General features: G+C 43.7%; 1 protein-coding gene across 4 annotated transcripts in view; it reads right to left on the bottom strand.

Moving 5' to 3' along the window:
- Positions 1-17,697, bottom strand: part of LOC148518169 (uncharacterized) — an 81,481-nt gene extending 63,784 nt beyond the window's left edge. For all 4 annotated transcript variants that reach the window (XM_088477485.1, XM_088477486.1, XM_088477487.1 and 1 more), the window contains exon 1: positions 17,571-17,697. The gene's annotated coding sequence lies outside the window, so the exon portion shown is untranslated. The remainder of the gene's footprint in view (positions 1-17,570) is intronic.
- Between the last annotated feature and the right edge of the window lie 2,832 nt (positions 17,698-20,529).

Genomic DNA, 20,529 nt, shown 5'->3' with positions numbered 1-20,529 from the left:
AACACTCACTATAACTGTAACCCTAATGCTAAACCTAACACTCACTATAACTGTAACCCTAACACTCACTATAACTGTAACCTTAATGCTAATCCTAACTATAACTGTAACCCTAATGCTAAACCTAACACTCACTATAACTGTAACCCTAACACTCACTATAACTGTAACCCTAATACTCACTATAACTGTAACTCTAATCCTAACTATAACTGTAACCTTAATGCTAATCCTAACCCTCACTATAACTGTAACACTAACAGAGCCGTAACTAGACTTTTTGGTGCCCTGTGCCAGAGAGAGCATTGGCGATTCCCCTCCCCTTCATTTTTTAAATAGGGACATAAGATAATGCACCTGAAAAAGGGCCTTAGCTTAATGGGGAAGGGCCAGGGAAGTGATAGGGTATTCCTGGGGCAGCCCGGAGATGCTGGGGATAAAATAAGAGGAAGCTACAAGTAAGAATGGTAATAAACTGGAAAATTGACAGACCCGAACAGTGCCCCCTGCCCTGCGGTGTCCTGTACCATGGCACAGGTCGCACTACCCTAGTTACGGCCCTGAACCCTAATACTAATCCTAACTATAACTGTAACCCTAATGCTAATCCTAACCCTTACTATAACCCTAATACTAATCCTAACTATAACTGTAACCCTAAAACTAATCCTAACTCTAATTATAACTGTAATCCTAATGCTAACCCTAACTATAACTGTAACAATAATGCTAACCCTAACTATAACTGTAACAATAATGCTAATCCTAACTATAACTGTAACAATAATGCTAACCCTAACTATAACTGTAACCATAATGCTAACCCTAACTATAACTGTAACCATAATGCTAACCCTAACTATAACTGTAACCATAATGCTAACCCTAACTATAACTGTAACAATAATGCTAATCCTAACTATAACTGTAACCATAATGCTAACCCTAACTATAACTGTAACAATAATGCTAATCCTAACTATAACTGTAACCATAATGCTAACCCTAACTATAACTGTAACAATAATGCTAATCCTAACTATAACTGTAACCATAATGCTAACCCTAACTATAACTGTAACAATAATGCTAATCCTAACTATAACTGTAACCATAATGCTAACCCTAACTATAACTGTAACCATAATGCTAACCCTAACTATAACTGTAACAATAATGCTAATCCTAACTATAACTGTAACAATAATGCTAACCCTAACTATAACTGTAACAATAATGCTAACCCTAACTATAACTGTAACCATAATGCTAATCCTAACTATAACTGTAACCATAATGCTAATCCTAACTATAACTGTAACAATAATGCTAACCCTAACTATAACTGTAACAATAATGCTAACCCTAACTATAACTGTAACAATAATGCTAATCCTAACTCTAACAGTCACCCTAACACTAACCTTAGCCCTAACTTTAACCCTAATGTTAATCCTAACCTTAAACGCTAACCCTAAGACTAATGGTGTCGACATTATGGCAACGTTTTAACCATGTCAACATCATAACATTGTTGACATTCTGAGTGCATCTCTTTTCTATCTCATGATGAAATCACATTGCTTGCTAGAAACCCTTCTGCCATTTACATGAGTGCTTAATTCTCATGAACATGGATTTTGTATCCCATTCCTGTGTCACTAACTTGTAAGCTTTTGATGTTTCTGCCACATTTTGTTTAATGTGTCTATAAGTAAAGTGATGTATGTCCATAAACCACTAAAGAAACTAACAGTTGCAAAGTAAGTTAGAAAACAATCTATAGCAGAAGCTGAGAGGGGTCATGTTGTGTTTTACTTTAGTATAGTCACAAAAGAGATCATGTGAATAGGCCTTTCCCAGTACATCCTTTCTTATTATAAAGTGCTTAGCAACATAGAGCAATAAACATTCCAGACAACTCGTTAACTAACAATAGCCAGCGATGCTTCAACTAAAGCTATACATACAGGAAACGAATAGCTGACTAGCAACCAAGATCAAATCATCCAATAAAAAACTTTTTTTCTATAGAAAGCTACACCATAGAATGTAGACTTAAGTACCTGTCATTATTTTATTCCCCCAAGATCTAAGTCACAGAACACTGACAATGAATTATAACTATTTTATTCTATAGAAGTTAATAGAACTCTAACTTCATGAATTATCCCTACTTAAATTTTACAGAGGGCTCAATTATAGAAGGCTTTCTTAAGGGCCTATACATTAAGCTGAAATTATTTTAAATGGGGACTGCGGTCTGTGTCAAAGTCCCAAGCTCCCCATAGTTTTTCAGAGCTTTACTTGACAGCTTATGCCAACTACAGAAAGTGTTTGCCACTGTGGCCTATGGGCTACAGCAGGGGTTCTCAAACTCGGCCCTCAGGACCAGGGGCATATCTATAATGGGTGCAGGGTGTGCGGGGCACATGGGCCCCTGGGTCCAGGGGAGCCCTGCACTGCACACCCTGCACCCATGGTATTACTTACCTCTCCGTAGTCCCACATTGGCACGGGGGTCCGGCGTTGTAAAAACAACTGGAAAATGGCTGCCACAGCCATGTTCCCGTCATTTGTACATGCGCAGTACAGGGAAAATGTCCGCCGTGGCCATTTTCCCAGTGACCTGCGCATATTCTATATAGACTCTGGGCACACTCTAGTGCCCAGAGTCCATAACTCCGGCGCTGGCCGCGAACAGCTCAGTGCGCTGCCGGCGCCGGACAGAGAGGAGGAGACACGTGTTGGAAACTGCACATGGGCCCCCTCCTCTCTAGAAATGCCCCTGCTGAGGACCCCAAACAGTTCACGATTTCCAGGCCACCAGTAGGTCTTTAAATTGTGAAAGCTAGTAATACATCTGTGTCCTATTACATACTGTATCAACTAATTTGCTGTTTCTGAACCCCAGGATCACATTTTCCAGACCACCCAATACATGCACAGGTGTATTACCTACTGTCACAATTTAAATATCCACAGGTGATCTGAAAATCATGAACTGTATGGGGTCCTGAGGACCGAAGCATTTGAGAACCACTGGGCTATAGTATTTCTGTCTGACAGCTGAATAATACATAGTACAAACAGCCAGGGCAGTAACTAGGGCCTAGAGGAATGGCACCATTACTGCTCCCGTGGCATCTGTATTTGGCTTGCAGGGTGCCTAGACAGCCACCTCAAAGCCGCCTGACGTCTCACTTTGGGTGTTCATCTTCTTCCCGGTGGACCTGCCCCCTTATTGTGACGTCCCTATGCATTATTAGGACGTTCCGAGCACTCAGCTTCTTCCTCGTCCTGGCAACCCCATCCCCTCATTGTGATGTCATGATGTCACATGTGCGGGGGGTGCAGGCCCAGGGTGCATTATCGCGTTTGCTACACAATATTTATGAAATATGACTATGTAATGGATAACTTCACTTTAAGTTACAAATTAATCAATTTTATTGCTGGATTTATTCAAGAGAGCATATTTCTAAAACGCCCAGCATTCCTGTGTTATTCAATTAAGTGGCTGAATACTTTCTAAACAGCTATTCACTATTAGTTAATCTGTTGTTATGTTTTCTATGTACATGAGAAATACTAGTGAGCCAGGCATTTTTATTGGTATGAGATCCCTTTTGTTTGTATTCAAGTATTCAGGATTCACTAATTTTATGACTCAATTTTAGCACATTATGGGGTATATTTATAAAAATTTGATTTTGGTTTTGTGTGATTTGCCATTCGATTTGTATTTGATTTTACATTTGGAGATTTACTAAAGGCAAAATCGAATGAAACTCAAAGTTAAAACCGAATCCCAGTCAAATACCACTCAAAATGGAATATCGGCAAAACATTGGTACTTTTATGTACACCAACATACAAATCCCTGATTTATTAATATTCGATTTGAAAAGGAACACCAAATCTAACTCAAAATCGAACTTCAAACCCCCAAAATAATAGATCTGCTTCATGCTAGTGCTTTTTGCAAGAGCAGGCATGAATTACACAGATGCATGCACAGATCAGTGAGATCCGTGTATGCTTCTGTGTAAAAAGGCTATAAAGTGATAGAATTTATAAAAAAATAAATGATGTGGGGTCCCCTTCTAAAAGCACAACCAGCACCGGCATGACAGCTCAACCGCGGCATTTCACTTAGGAATGCATGGGCTCAGCGTTCATTGGCTGAGAGAAGCAAACTTCCGCCTCTCTCAGCCAATGACCGTTTCCCACCATTGACTTCAATGGTAAGAACTGCTAGGTAACCTTTAGTAACCTAGCGCTTCTCACCATTGAAGTAAATTGTGGGAACCATTTATTGGCTGAGAGAGGCGGGGCATTACACCCTCGCTAGAAGGAGTTTGGTGCTGGTTTTGGAAAATACAGGGGACCCCTATGTCTTTTGTCCCCCATATTTCCAAAACAAGGACCGGCTCACTGTGCACAGTGCTGGTTGTGCAAAATACAGGGGACCCCTACGTCTTTTGTCCCCCATATTTTCACAACCAAGACCAGCTCATAAAAGCCCGGTGCTTGTTGTGCTTTTAGGGGGGACCCCACATAATTTTTATAATACATTTTAATTACACTACACTACGGCCGCTAACCCTGCACCCCCTCCCTGCACACACTACACTACCGCCACTTGCCCTGCACCCACTTCCCGCACACACTTACCTACACTACACTACTGCTGCTAACCCTGCACCCCTACACTACCCCTAACCCAAAAGGCCAATGTGGATCTAATAGGAGCAAATAGGTAGAAAATGCATGCATTATGGAGACACTTAAGGAGGTTTAGAATAAGGGAGCACTAAAAGCATATCAGATGTACCACGTCTGGGAGAATTTGTGTGGTGTAATGTTAAGGCATGTACTGTACGCTGTGATTTTTTTGCTATCGCAGCCAAGTGAAAAATTTTATTGATGACATTGTAACGAGGGAGGATCGAGGCACATTCAGGGCAAGGCTTTGAGGCAACTAGCTGCATTGATGACCTGGGTAGTAGCCTGCTTATTTTATGGCTTGTCTAGACTTTCTATGGGGAGCCCCAGGACAAAGGACCATATTTTTTTGGTGATTATGGTCTTGTTCATCTTATTTAGAAGATCCGAGATTTCATCCAATGCGCTCTTAGGTCATCTCCACCAAATGTGGAGGAAAGAGCCTGTTTCATTTCTGGCCTGCACAATTTGTGTAAGCTGGTATGTACCAAGTACCAATTATAGTATAACTTAAAGGAGTTTTCTTTAATTTGTGTGAGGATTGAGGAAGTAGAGTCTTCCTTCATGTGGCTACACAGATCAGATTCCCACTGTAGCTCAAATTTCTGGGATGGGAGTTGGATAAATGTCATTAGGGAGAAGGGGTGAGAGTTAGCAAACCTTCTAAAGAAGACAAGCCAAGGTTTTACTCATAGCAACAAATTATATTTGAACTATAATCTTACAGAATGTACTAGATAAATGATAGCTAGAATCTGTATTATCTGATTGATTGCTATGGGAAAGACATCCACTTGCCCTCTTTGGAAGTTATGATACAGGAGCCACCGTCCAAGAGATCTACCATGAACTTGATGCTTATTGAGCCTGGGTCTGAAACAACGTCAAGGTTGCCCCGAGAGGATATAAAGAAACTAATTTAAGGCGTTGTGTACAATAGTCCCAAATTTGATGAGTAAAATTGATTATTGGGTGAAGCAAGGCTGACGAGAACATCCAGTACCTTTGATTTGCTCTATACTGTTTCATGCATAAATATCTTTTCCACTATGGAACAACTTCATATTATTTTCTCCTGGTTTACACCAGTTTATATTCCCAGGAATGCAAGAATGTGTCCTGTGTGGCGAGAGCAATATTATCCCTCACGCACAAAGCATGAAAATATAAAAGGAGAGGGAGGATGTGTATATCAACATCTCCCACTGTGGCCTTTGTAACGCTCAGAGAAGTCCCCATATCACCCCCCTGTAAAGTCTAAAGCCACTTCACACTAAAGAGCAAGTTAGTATATATCGCTTTCAGGATATCAGGACAGCATTTCAATCATTGACGAGTCAGAATTTTATTTTCATAACAAAACTTTCCATATGGCTACGTACTAAGTATAAGTTAAATAATCCAAAGAATGAGACTGGTATAAAAAGTATAAACACACACTTTTCTACATTTATAACATCTGGAACAATTTAGAGTGAACTTGTGTTTTCGCAGGCATTGAGGGTGGGGAAGGCCGGGAAAATGGTATAATAACCTCAATACACGTATTGTCTTGGCCACAAACCTCCAGCAATACAATTTCAAGATCAGTGCTATACAATTTGTTTTATTGGTTACGGTTGAATGTATGTTACATATATGTGATTGTGACATAGATCATAAAAATAAACAGTTTAATAATGTAGACTTAATCACTTTTTGGCATTTTAAATACTGAGAAATGTAAAAAAAAATACTTTTAGGGACATATTTATCAATATTATTTTTATTAAAATAATGTGAAAACGGGTGTTTTCACACCCTTTTCACATTATTTTAGTAATGTGGTTTCCTCACTTTTTCAAGCACTTCTCCCAGTTGCTTTATGGGCCTAATTCAGACCTGCTCGCGAGCGCTGAGCGCTCGCAAGCGGGTCGATGTTAGCCCAGTGCGCATGCGTACGACGGAGTCGGCTCCGTCGTGCGCATGCGCGAGACACGGATAGCGACGGGCAAGCCGTCACTCCAGGTCTCGCTACTAAGGGGGCATGCTGTCGATGTTGAGTGACAGCACGCCCCCTTTGGTGGGCGTGCCAGGGGCGTGGCTGGCCAGACGGAGGCGTTCCCATGGGAACGCCTACCGTCTGGGGCCGGCCCCACTGACATCACAAGTGATGTCAGTGGGAGTGCTTTCGGCTCTGATAGAGCCAAAAGCACTCCAGGGCTTGCGGCAACAAGACCCTACCACAAGGGTCTCGTCGCAAGCCCGATGGTCGCGATGGTCTTGACCATCGCGACCATCTTCCTGGCCGCTCGCTATAGCTGTGGGTGGTCACCCACAGCTATACGAGGCCGCTCTAAAAATTCAGAGGGACGGCCCTGATTCAGAGCGAGCGCTCTGTCAGAGCGTCCCGCTCTGAATCAGGGCCTATGTACAAAATTCACCCCCCCCCCCACCTGCTGTAACTCGAATTGGCATCTCTAATTGGATCTTGCGTTTCTCGGTAGCATGCATTCATGTTAAGTGTGCGAGTTCCGTGAAAAAAACTTGCATTTGAAAACTTGCACCTTAAGTGGATTGACCCCTTAATGGTGATACAGGCCTCCAGGAGTAGTCTCATCTGTCATCATTTTTTATTATTTACAGTTCTGTTGTTCTATAGTGTTTTATTCCTTCATAGAATTTATCTATCCGACAGCTGAGCATTCTTTTATATATTTGTCTTTCCTTGACATTAGACTTGCCTCTAGACTGTGGGTGATATTTATGGGAATAGGCATATCACAGGTGCCATAAACTAACTATGTACCATGTTTCTTGAGCCAGAACATGCGATTTACACTGGTTGCCCTCTCTGGGTGCAGGAGCGGGCACTTATCATAAGTACTGTCCTGTTTTGAGTAGCAGAACAGACTCCTTACACTGTGGCTGACCTGATTAAGGGGCCCATTTATCAACGAGTTTTATCCCAGGCAACTAGTTTTAAACTCGTTGTGTATGATCATGGTGCTCCAGCCAATCAGCTCCTGCCATCTGTTTGAAAAATGACAGTTGGGAGTTGATTGGCTGGAGCACCATTTATCATACCCAATGAGTTTTAAAACTCATTGCATATAATAAAACTTGTTGATAAATGAACCTCTTAGTGTCCGGAACAAGCAAAACAAAGGTTCTGTGGAGCTTGCTAGCCTCTGCAGAACAGACCATTTAAACTGTGGTTGCCTTGTTCTGGTTACTTTATATCCAAGCTTGAATTTAGGCAGGGCAGAATGGGGCAAATTATGGATCAGTACCTTCAGAACCCCCAAACTGTGTCCCTAATTCAGAGCCGGACGCTCTTTGTGAGCGCTCGCTCTGAATCAGGGTGGCCTTTTTTTTTTACCCGGCCTCCAGGCCGTTCGCTAAACTGTGGGTGATCACCCACGGCTTTAGCGGGCGGCCAGGTGATGGTCGCGATGGTTGCGACCATTGGGCTTGCGAGGAGACCCTTGTGGTAGGGTCTCGTTCCCGCAAGCCCCAGTGAGCTTCTAATAGAGCAGGAAGCTCACTACTGACATCATGAGTCAGTTCACTTCAGGAATGCCTCCGTTTGTCCAGCCACCCTCCTCCCCGCCTACAAAACGGGCGAGCTGTCGATCAAGATCAACAGCCGCCCCGTTTGTAGCGAGCCCCGGAGCAAGTGAATTTCTCACTCACTACGGGGCTTGCGCACGGCACACATGAAACGTGCGCAGTGCCCCACCATTGACCCGCGCGCGAGCGCATAGGAATCAGGCCCTGTGCACACAGCATCAGCTTATGCCAAAGCAGAACCGCAGTGTCTGGGGGGCCTATTCATGATGTTAATTATCGGGGTCCGAACGGACCCCGATAATTAACACCCTAAATCGCCGCGGCCACCGGAGCAATTCATCATTGCTGCAGCGCAGTGGCAGCTGCTGTGGTAGGGTCTCTTTGCCGCAAGCCCTGGAGTGCTTTTGGCTCTATCAGAGCCGGAGCACTCCCACTGACATCACTTGTGATGTCAGTGGGGCCGGCCCCAGACGGTAGGCGTTCCCATGGGAACTCATCCGTCTAGGCAGCCACGCTCCCGGCACCCCCACCAAAGGGGGCGTGCTGTCACTCACCATCGACAGCACAAACCCTTTGTAGAGATACCTGGAGCGACGGCTTGCCCGTCGCTATCCGGGTCTTGCGCATGCGCACGACGGAGCCGTCTCCGTCGTGCGCATGCGCACTGGGCCAACATCGACCCGCTTGCGAGCGCTCAGCGCTCGCGAGCGGGTCTGAATCAGGCCCAGAGTCAGCAGCTGATTAGCTTCGTCCTGTTTATGAAAGGGTGGAGGGAGCTGTTTATTTTTTATTTATTTATTTGCAGAATTATTGCTCTTATTGCTCTTCTCGGTCACAACTTCTAACATTTTGGCAACTTTGGCTGTGAATTTTGTACTTGGGGGCCTGATTCACAAGTGCACTGCTGATCGCAGATTCCGATTATGCGAGTGTGCAGAATGGGTCCTGTGTAGTCGCACGCAGACCCTTGAATCCCTCTGCCAGATTGATAGTCAGAAACATTTAAGGGGCGGTGTGGGGGCCGGGTTTGCCAGTGTTCCCCGTTTTCCGGGAGTGGCCAACCCAGGATCTGCGTTGATCAACGCAGTGTCCTGGGCTCGTAAGCCGGCCAGCCTTAGTAAGCTGAGGCTTACTCAGCGGGCTGGCGGCCCGGCGCCATCCACCATTGCGACCACCGATGGTAGCGATGGTGATCCCAGCCTGCGACCGCAAATGCAACAGGGGATGTCATACACTGCCTGCTGCATTTGCATAATAGCAAGAATCGCAAGTGAGTGCAGCTTTGCAATTGCGATCCTTGCTAATCAGGCCCTTGATCCTTATTACATGTTTTAAAACTGCGGTTTTCTGGTGATATTACAGCAATTTAGCCTTTCCATGGTAACTCACATTACAAAGTGACATAGCAAGTATATGCATGGCTATCAACAGCAAAAGGAATTTATGCAACATGAATTTTATTTACTGAGAAAATAATAAGACAGGTCATGTTTTAAAAACTATATACAGGAATTGCTAACTGTTTGCTATGTCACTTTGTAACGTGGGTTACCATGAAATAACCCATTATATACATCGGTCCCAATAGATATGATTCTTACAAATCGCCGGCTATTATATTACTCCCTTTATCATAGAAATAAGGGAGGCCCTCAATCCCAACCCCCCTACCTCACCTTCCTTCCTCGTTTATTAAAATATTTTTGACAGAGCTACTATGACCTGATTGTCTCTTGTAAACTTTATGGCATGTTTGCTATGTAATTTTGCCACTTGGTGTATGCCATGGTAATAAAATTGGCATTGATAGTAAAAGAAATAAAAAAATAGATCGGGACAAAGTGTGTGTAGGGCCAGTTTTGCAGCCATCCCCAGACACAACAAAACACCCTTTCAATTAGAGATGTGCAGTTTGGTTTTCCTGAAATACGAATACTCCCGAACTTAGGGGTTCCAAGTTGAATTGAGTCAACGTTCAGAATCACTTTGGGGTTCGGTTCTGCTGTCAGTTCGGAACTCGGATTAAAAAAAAAAATCGAACTGGAGTTTTGAATTGCATATACAGTAAACAGGTCCAGATTACATGATTTTACCTGTTTATTGATATTTTTTAATCGATTTTCATCGATTTTTAAGTGATCCAAAACCGAACAAAAACACTTGAGGGTGGTTTCGCCAAAAACCCAAACCAAACCATAATGATGAATTAGAACCAAAACCAAAACACGGGGGTCGGCTTACATCTCTACTTTCATGTTGACGCATGTGCACGCAGAATTGAATGTGCGTCACCTAGTGGGACATTTACCCGAACGATTCCCAAATCGGACAAAAACACAGATAATGGGACATTCCCCTCAACTTGGGACTGTCCAGCCGAAAACAGGACCATTATGATTTCAATCATTTCTGCAATAAATATAGGAAATGTTTTTGTAACACACTTCAAAATGTCTTAACAGAAATACACAGAGAACACAAGTCACTGTAATTTATTTCAAAAAGCACCTACCATTTAGCTATGAAGTAAACAGAGGACTTTGATTACACCCTTTTGCCTTCATACATCATGCCCACTAACAGAGTAAAATTATGATTGTGCAATGCTGATTTACATATGTATCACAATCTATTAACTCCACATAAAGTATGGATTTTCTTTCCCTCTTCCTTAGTGTGTCACCCCCTTGGTTAACGAGAGACATATTCTCTGGCACCTGCACCCAATGTATTTTTCGAGCACAGTTGTCGGTGAATTTTTGATTTGATTGGGATTCAGCCAGTGTGTCAAGTACAGCTGAATGCACATGAACAGCTGCCACTGACACTCTGAGTGAGTTATGGATTCAATTCTCTAGGCCAACATGTCTGTAGAATATATGCAACCTACAGATTGGCCCAGCTAGTTTGTTGCTCCATACGCCATATAGCGCACCCTACATCTCACGCCACACGGTACGCCTTGAGTTGCGCCTTTCAGTATTAATCACAACGTAACGTACCATGGCGCTGGAAAGAGTCAACTTTTTGTCCACCAGGTGTCGCTTTTCATAAACTACACTGCTCATGTATCCGATACCCAAAGCATTTTCTGTATCACCACCCCACCATTGGCTGACAGAAGCTGTGATTTAGTACACTATAGTACAGCGTTTTCGTCATGGAATCAGGGCTGTAGAAGAATGTGTAATAAAGTTTTAAATCATTATAGTATGTGTGTGAGTCCTGTACTTTTAAAAAAAATAAAAACATTTTATTTTGTCTCAGTGGTTCAGACAGGGGTCACACGCATGCACAGCTTTCAATGAGATGGGATTAATTACTGTAATATTTACTAATGCTCAGGTACTGTGTCCCTCGCTGTGCCCTCCATAACTGCAGCGGGTGGGTGGAGTACACACAAGGACTCAGTAAATGGATGTGAAAGCCTTCTTGGCCTAGTGGTAGCGCATTGGCTTTACATTGCCATGGTTCAAGTCCCACCACAGCAAATATTATTTCCTAATCATGATCACTTTACATTCTTTTTTCTCCTTTTTTTTATACCATCCATCCCCACTAATCTAGTTTTAATCACTTGCCTGGCATGGACGTTAGCTTCTGTCCACACCAGGCAGTTCTTTATCTGTACTGGACGTAAAATTTTGCCCAGACAGATAAACGTGAGTGCTGCTGCAGGAAGAGAGTCTTCCCGCAGCTGCTGCATTCAGGGGGACCTTCCGGTCCCTCTGCTTGTCAGCACCCTCTCCCCCTCTGTCTGCTCCGATCGGTCAGAAAAGCAGGACCCCCTACCCAGCACCTGCAGAACTATATAAGGGGCTTACTACTAGGGGACCACTACTGGGGGCACTAAACAGGGAGGAAAACTACAGGGGCACTGTATAAGGGCACTGGATAGGGGAGATCACTGCATGGGGGGGATACTGCTGGGGGCACTATATAAGGGGCTTACTACTAGGGGCACTGCATTGGGGGGACCACTAGGGGCACTAAATAGGGAGGAAAACTACAGGGGGCACTGGATAGGGGGGATCACTGCTGGAGGTCTGCATAAGGGGGACCACTACTGGGGGCACTGCATAAGGGAGGGGGACTACTGCTGGGGGCACTATATAAAGGAGCACTGCATAAGGGGGACCACTACTGGGGGCACTGCATAAGGGAGGGGGACTACTGCTGGGGGCACTATATAAAGGAGCACTGCATAAGGGGGACCACTACTGGGGGCACTGCATAAGGGGGGGGGGGGGACTACTGCTGGGGGCACTATATAAAGGAGCACTGCATAAGGGCGACCACTACTGGGGGCATTGCATACTGGGGGTCAGGGCAGCCATCAGAAGTTATGGGGCCCGGGACTGACAAAAAAGGCAGGGCCCCCCTCACACACCGTGACTCCTCTCTCATTCAGCAGCGCCCATGCCGGCTTACATGGAAACGTTTTTTCCACAGGCCGACTGTGATGTAGGTAGGAGGCGGAGCAAGAGGGCGGCCCTGGGCAGCTGGGTGAGAAGTGACTCATGCAGGTGGGTAGCAGTAGGTGGTGTGCTTGTAGGAGCCGGCTCCCGGCTAGGCCTGTCACTCACCTCACTTTCAAGGGGATAGTAGTAGCAGGCAGGCGGGCGGTACTTGATGCGAGCAAGCCCCTCAAGTGTCTGGCCACGGTGTTGGTAGGAAGCGGAGTGGGAGGGCAACCCTGGGCCGGGCCTGTCAGTAGCTCACTGCTATTATGTGGTGGGGGGATAGTAGCAAGTGCAAATTTTGTCGGGAGCGGTTTCTATATTCGCCCTTCAGTTATATATTTTATATATATATATATATATATATACACACACACACACACACACACCCATACTCCATCATGAGAAATCACACCCCAAATCAGAGTCCCTCTCCTTTCTTAAACATCAAATCCATAATCAATTTGTCATCCATCATTGAAAAACATGTCCCAAGACTACAATGCCCCCACTCGCTGATTAAAACCCCCACACTTTTCTCCTCACCTCTTGTTAAATATTAAAATATCTATTTTAATCCTCACCTGGCTGCTTGTGGTTGGCCCTGCCATCTCATGATAGTCCTCCTGCTCCTGATTCCTGAATACAGTAACACACAGCCTCCTGCGCTGTGATTGGTGGATAGTTTCAGCCATCCACCAATCAGTGCATGAATACATCCTATCACTGTGATTGGTGGATGGCTGGAGCCATTAACCAATCAGCATCGCATAGCGAAATAGAGCTGCCGGCCGCCGGGTGCTGCGTGTACTGGTGAGTGTCAGTGACAGGCAGTATTATGCTGCCCGACCACTCTAACTGTATTTATAAACACAATCGGAACGGCCGGGTAGCGTCCTCTGCCTGCATGCCCCCAGCCCAGTCTGTCCCTGGCTGCCTTTGTGGTCCGCCGGTGGATGGGGGGGTCTTAACGCTACTGGGGTAGGAGCGGGCGGGCCCCCGAGTGTCCGGGCCCGGGACTCCAGTCCCGGCGGTCCCCCCCTGATGGCGGCCCTGCTGGGGGTACTGTATACGGGGCACTACTATGGGCCTGCATAAGAGGGACCACATCTGGGGACATTGTATAAGGGACACTACTGGGGTTAAGGTGCATATGGAAAGGAATGTTCACAGTGACAATAAAGGGGTGTGTCATGTTGACACACCCCATTTTTAGGAGACCATGCCCATTTATTGCTGCACGCGCCGAAGGCGCACGCACATAGGGGGGTGGCGGGGGCGCCATTTTACATTTGCCCTGGGCTCCAAATACCCTAGTTACGCCACTGGGAGCAATGCAGTGCCTTCAGTCCACCACTGCAACATTATTGAACAGGAAATCATGTGGTCTTATTTAAAAGGTTGCGTTCGAGTCCCCTGAAGCTCTACACCTTTGGGTGCGTCTGAAACTCGATTAGGGCGTATCACTGTACTTTATAAAGAAATAAAATACAGAGGAATGATCTAAAGCAATCATTGCGATGTGGTGGGATTTGAACCCCGGACCACTACAATGTAAAACCACTGCACTACCACTAGGCCAAGACGGCTTTCTCATCTGTCTATGGAATCCTTGTACACTCCACCCACCCACTGCAATTAGGGAGGGCGCAGTGAGGGAAGCATGATAATAATAATAATAATAATAATAATAATAATAATAATAATAATAATTAAAAAAATGTGTTTTCCTTTCAAAATATTATACTAGTACTGTACATGTAATCACATAACCCCACCATTAGAGAATAAGAATTCACCCCGTCTCATTGAAAGCTGTGTGTGCATCTCATTAATATATTGGTTATACCGTCATAACACGATAATTACACTAATGTTGCGTCCCGAGCATTAGAAAGATTACAGTATTAAAAAGATTGGTTGTACGAACATGCAACATGCAAATACTATACACTGCGGGAACTTGATTGGCCCGCTTGTCATCCACTTCTACAGTATGGTATGGTACTATAGTACAAATTTCATCAGTGGAGCACTCGCCACCCAGCTGTTAAGCAGTGTATTACATTCCGTGGATGCTGTTTCGTTATAGAACGCCACAGCGCGCCACAGTACAGCCATCAAATGTTGCGCTATGAGCAACAAACTAGCTGGGCCCATCTGTAGGTTTTGCATGCAATATTATGTATTATACTGTATATTGAATGCAAGCACTGGAGATATGGGAGACTCTCCTGAACCGCATGTGCCAAGGACTAGTAGCTGGTGGAAGAGGGTTTCAGGTACTATTTTTATACATTTTATCCTTGCAGAGATATCTTTTAACTAAGTTTTATAGAAACATATTTTTTCCTGCGTGTATAAATGCTGTATACTTTGGTACAGCAATGTAGTTTAACAAACCTCTTTACTTCAACAAAAGAAAGTATAAATCATTTCCTGACAGGAACACACATACAAATATAGGGATCATTGTTACATTTGAGGAATGCACGTTGCTTATACACTGGCATTTTTAAAATGGATGACACATTATGGAGACAACATGGAAGACACAATCTCCCTATTGCTACTAATGTTAAGATTTTTTTTTCCCAACTTACTGAACAACATTTTTGTTTTTAACAATCTACTAACCCGGATGGATTGTTTTATCAGTTTCAAAGCCATGAGTCTTATAATATATAAACAATATATTGAATCGTCAAATTTTCTGTCAACATGGATAAACATGGACTACAGAAAAAAAAGAAAAAAATTTTCCCTCCAGCAACACTGCAACTTAACTATATTTATGTATGTACTGCTATCATGTGGCACAACAGTATGCAATGATGACCCAGAGCGGGTGCTGTTATTATGTAGCATTAAGGACGCCGGTATAGAGGAGCCTTGATGCGGCCCAGCGCTTAACCATGTATTTGCAAATATATACAACAAAGACCTCAGGATTTCTATTATCATGTAGTGTTCAAGCCTTTTTGCTGTTTTTTTTTTTTTTGCAGTGTGCTGGAGGGAAACTTTTTTCTTTTTTTTCTGTAGTACAGAGTAATCCCTGCCCTTTACAGGCACCTGTGAAAAAAACCTTAGGTTGATATGAGCAACCACTATTTTGTATAACATGACAACCGTTTTATTAACATGGATTCATGTCTGCTTACCCTATGAGCAGGAACAACACAAACATAAGCACTAGAGTCTAGGACAGGGGATCCCAACCACGGTCCTCAAGGCACACTAACAGTCCAGGTTTTAAGGATAGCCATACTTGAGCACCACAAACTTAATTAGTACCTCAGTTATTTTGATTAAACCATCTGTGCTTTAGCATGGATATCACCAAAACCAGGACTGTTAGTGTGCCTTGAGGACCGAGATTGGGAATCACTGGTCTAGGGGGTATATTTACTAAAGGTAGATTTTATTCGATTTTTGTTCGATGTCGGGTTGATTTTGTGTTGCAGGGTCTAAATCACTTATAGATGATTCTTTTACATCATTTTAAAAAAAGATGTAAAAAATCATGTTAGTAAATGTGTGATTTAGACCCTGAGACACAAAATCGGCCAAAAATCAACCCAACATTGACCAAAAAAATCAACCAAAATTGGAAATCGACCAACATAGAACCAACACCCCCACAAAATCGACCACAGTGTTTCTATTCAGAAAAAGTCATTTACTAACAGTCGATTTTGGGTTCCATTCTGATTTCAATGGTACATTGGTTTCTATATGAAATTCTAAATGTGTTCTATTAACCAAAATCGACCAAAAATTGACCAAAAATCGACCAAAAATCAAGCCGAAATGGAACCAAAATTATACAAAAGCAGTCCTTTTGGTCAAAACACGTCACATGCACTGTATTACGTACACCTTCATCCCAGTGCAAATTTGCATATCCACAATTTTGAAAATCATTGCTATGCCTTTAAATGCCTGATTTATACAGCCAGAGTGCCCTACATGCTTCTCTCCCATGTTTTTTTTTACCATCATATTGAGTTTTCAGACAATTCTACATGACTTAAAATCAAATAGAACTATTTCTGATGATTCTACTGAATTTGTCGATTTTGGGTCAATTTTATGTTAATTTTGGGTCGATTTTCAAATCGACTGTTAGTAAATGAGCTTTTCTACTGATGGCTATGGGGAAGTAACAATGGTCTATTTGAGGTTCTATTTGTGTGTGAAGTTACATTTCTGGGGATTTTGAGTTGTTTCTGCCTTTAGTAAACATCTGATTGTCGTAATCATCACCCAATCACATCAAAATCACCACAAAATAAAATGGAACTGAAAATCGACTCTTAGTAAATTTACCCCCTGGTCTCTGAATAGCAGTGCTAAATTCCAGAAGTGAGCAAGATTAATGGAATTATTTGCAAAAAACCATGGTGATGATTATCAATGCACCGGACCTTATTTATTAAAGACAAGTCAAATTAATAAACACTGATAGGATACAATTTTCACAGATTTCACAGAGGAACTACTTGAAAAATATAAAATAAAGCTACAAGTCTTTTAATGAAAACCTATTTATTTTGTCCTGTTCTAATAAACTAGTTGCCGTTTGTGAACAATTTACTAGTTTACTAGTTATGGTATAACATCATTACAATGAATAAAATGCAGAGACGTGTGACTACATAGTCCCTGGTTGATTACATTTTAAAATTCTTGCCTCTCTAAACTGATCATGTTTTGCCTACTTTTTGTGGCAAATAAGTAGTAAAACTATACTAAATGCTGCAATATATGGAAAAGTCAAAGCATTAATTTAAAAAAAAACAAAAAAACAACAACCTATGTTCGACTTACCTGATGGCGGAGTCACATGACTTGAGCATAAACTTTCTCTCAGCATCTCTGGAGTGAGAGCAGCAGAAGAACCACAGGACAAGAGGCACTGCAGTGTCTGCTGCTCTGTGTGACTGGTTCCAGGGACTGCAGTGTCTGCTGCTCTGTGTGACTGGTTCCCGGACTCTCTTCTCATTCATGTGAATAAGGGGAGGTTTGGGGAAAAGGCAGGGGAGGAAGGAGAGAGGGGGTGGGCTAGGAAAGCAGGAGTGCAAAGTGGTTTTGTTTTTTCAGCAACACTGAACTTCTACCACAGGCCAGTGACCACCCCTCTTTCAAACCCACTGACAAGTTCATGAGACTGCCAAACCCGGGAGCAGATTGTATTACGCAGCATTAACGTGTTTAATTCTGTCTGTATATAGTAAAATGTTTGTGTACCAAAAGTGACTGTATACCTAAACATGCCTTCAATTCAAAATGGGACTTATGTACCAACTAAGGTATACGGATGAGTTAGACATTATAGGCCTGATTCTCATGCAGGCCATACACGGTGCGTTGGCAGCGTGCGAGGCAACGGGGGATCCGACGTCCGATATATAAGGCGGTCCCCACACACGGTGGCCGACATGCCGGCTCCCCCCTCCTCCTCCCGCATAGCACTGCATGGGATCGCACATCGCATCTCCTGATCGACTGATCCTGCAGTAAGATCAGGGGGTGCGATGTATGACCCCAAGGGTAGCGCACTTTGTCCGATATCATGCCCATACACGGTGCGATACAGCAGCCGAATCGTACCAATCCGTCGGATCGGCTGCTTTATCGCACCGTGTATGGCCCGCATCAGTCGGATGCGGGTGTGCATCCTTTGCCAGTATTATGTCTGCGACTATATACAAATGCAGCTACAAGTCGTTCCCTGGTGTACAGCCGTACATCTACATGTGCAAGGACTGAGACGCCTACTTGGAGCATCTTTAAACGCTCAAATACCAAATGGTGCAACTTTACCACCATCGAAACTTGCACCAGCTCCATGTTAGGTGCAGAGTGTCCGTTAGAGTATGGCCTCCAATGACAACAATTATACGTCTGAGTTTGCAACCACTTAAGTGACACGCATGCGCCACTCCCATAACGCGCCATTAAGATGGACCATCTCTATCACCACCCAGTAACGACCAAAACATCTTCAAGAGGTCTCAATTGCAACCGCAACTCTGTGCGCGCGGACTCTGGATGCATGCGCAGGGTGACTTAGACACACTGCACTAGCAGCAGAAAAGCAAATCTCCCAACTGTGACCGACAAGGACGTTCTGTGCTACTCAGAGTCTCAAGCCCTAGTTTATAGATGTAATGTAAATCTAATAAAAAGTCTGCACTTTAGTACATATCTTATATAAGCCTATTTATTAGTGAAAAAAACATTTACCTTATCTATTAAAGCCCCCAGGCTGGTGATAGCTATCAACAGGTATCACCCAGCAACACCTACTGTATAGCTGGTGGTATGGTATACAGTCGGGATGCCGACGGCCTAAATCCCGACCGTCAGCATCCCGACCATCTAATCCTGGCAAGTGTCTAATGACAGGCGTCAAAATCCTGACGCCTGTCATTTAACCTACGCCGGGAGCACGACGCAGTGGCAAACGCAGGATTTCCAGATGGGGGTTTCCAAATGCTTAATTATAGAGCGAGTGTGTCCTGTCAATGAAGAGGGCAGAATTAGTACTTAACCAGCTTTAATAAGCATCATACAAAGTCTATTGTGTGTCATAATTCCAGCATATACAGGACCAGTGATCACAGTAACCCATTATATGTGTCATACATAGTGTATTGTGTGTCATAATTCCAGCATATACAGGACCAGTGATCACAGTAACCCATTATATGTGTCATACATAGTGTATTGTGTGTCATAATTCCAGCATATACAGGACCAGTGATCACAGTAACCCATTATATGTGTCATACATAGTGTATTGTGTGTCATAATTCCAGCATATACAGGACCAGTGATCACAGTAACCCATTATATGTGTCATACATAGTGTATTGTGTGTCATAATTCCAGCATATACAGGACCAGTGATCACAGTAACCCATTATATGTGTCATACATAGTGTATTGTGTGTCATAATTCCAGCATATACAGGACCAGTGATCACAGGAAGCCATTAGATGCGGCAGTAGAGCCATCCTTCCTGAGCAGAACGTATTTATTTTAGATGTGGGCACCATTCCAGACTATTGGAGCAAGTCCGGGAGTCTGGAGGAGCAGCAGAAGAACCTAGCACTGCCCTGGACATATATGTACATATAGATCTTCTAGTTGGTGCACAGGTTATTTATTACTGGCTGATCCATGTTAAAAGATCCATAGGTGGTGCTAATTATTTCATTTGTGATACTGAGAAGAACATGCAGCACTAGTAACAATCTATTATATTACTATTTCTATTGTGGTCATGGTGTGGGCTGGGGAGGGGGGTTTCCAGGCAGATGGAAACCCCCCCTGCATTTGCCTATGCGACGCCCAGCATCCCGATCAAAGGTAAGCTGGGGACAACCGCGGGAGGTGGGGGGGAGGGTTAGGTTAGGGGCTCCCGGGGGGGACTTAGGGTTAAGCAGCCCCCCGGGAGAGCTAGGCTAGGGGAAGCGGGGGGTTAGGGTTAGGCACCCATGGGGGGGAGGTTAGGGTTAGGTACCCCCCCGGGAGGCTTAGGTTTAGGCAGCGATACCGATCCCGGTGGTATGATGATAGCAGATAAGACATAAACAAAAACTATTTTTTCCTAAGAAAAATATATTAAAATATTTATTTTTTCCTATTTATTTAAATACAGTACACTGTAACCTGACAAAGCTAGAACTAGGCTGACCATTCCCCTATGTCATCCTCCAGTAACATGGGGTCTGTGTACTAGGCCTTGAAGAGAGATAAAGTGGATGGAGATAAAGTACC

This window comes from Taudactylus pleione, unplaced genomic scaffold (assembly GCF_031769625.1).
Source record: "Taudactylus pleione unplaced genomic scaffold, aTauple2 ptg000201l, whole genome shotgun sequence".
In the NCBI taxonomy this organism is placed as follows: Eukaryota; Metazoa; Chordata; class Amphibia; order Anura; family Myobatrachidae; genus Taudactylus; species Taudactylus pleione.
The sequence above is the reverse complement of the archived record's forward strand: the minus strand, read 5'-3'. Positions and strand labels throughout refer to the sequence as shown.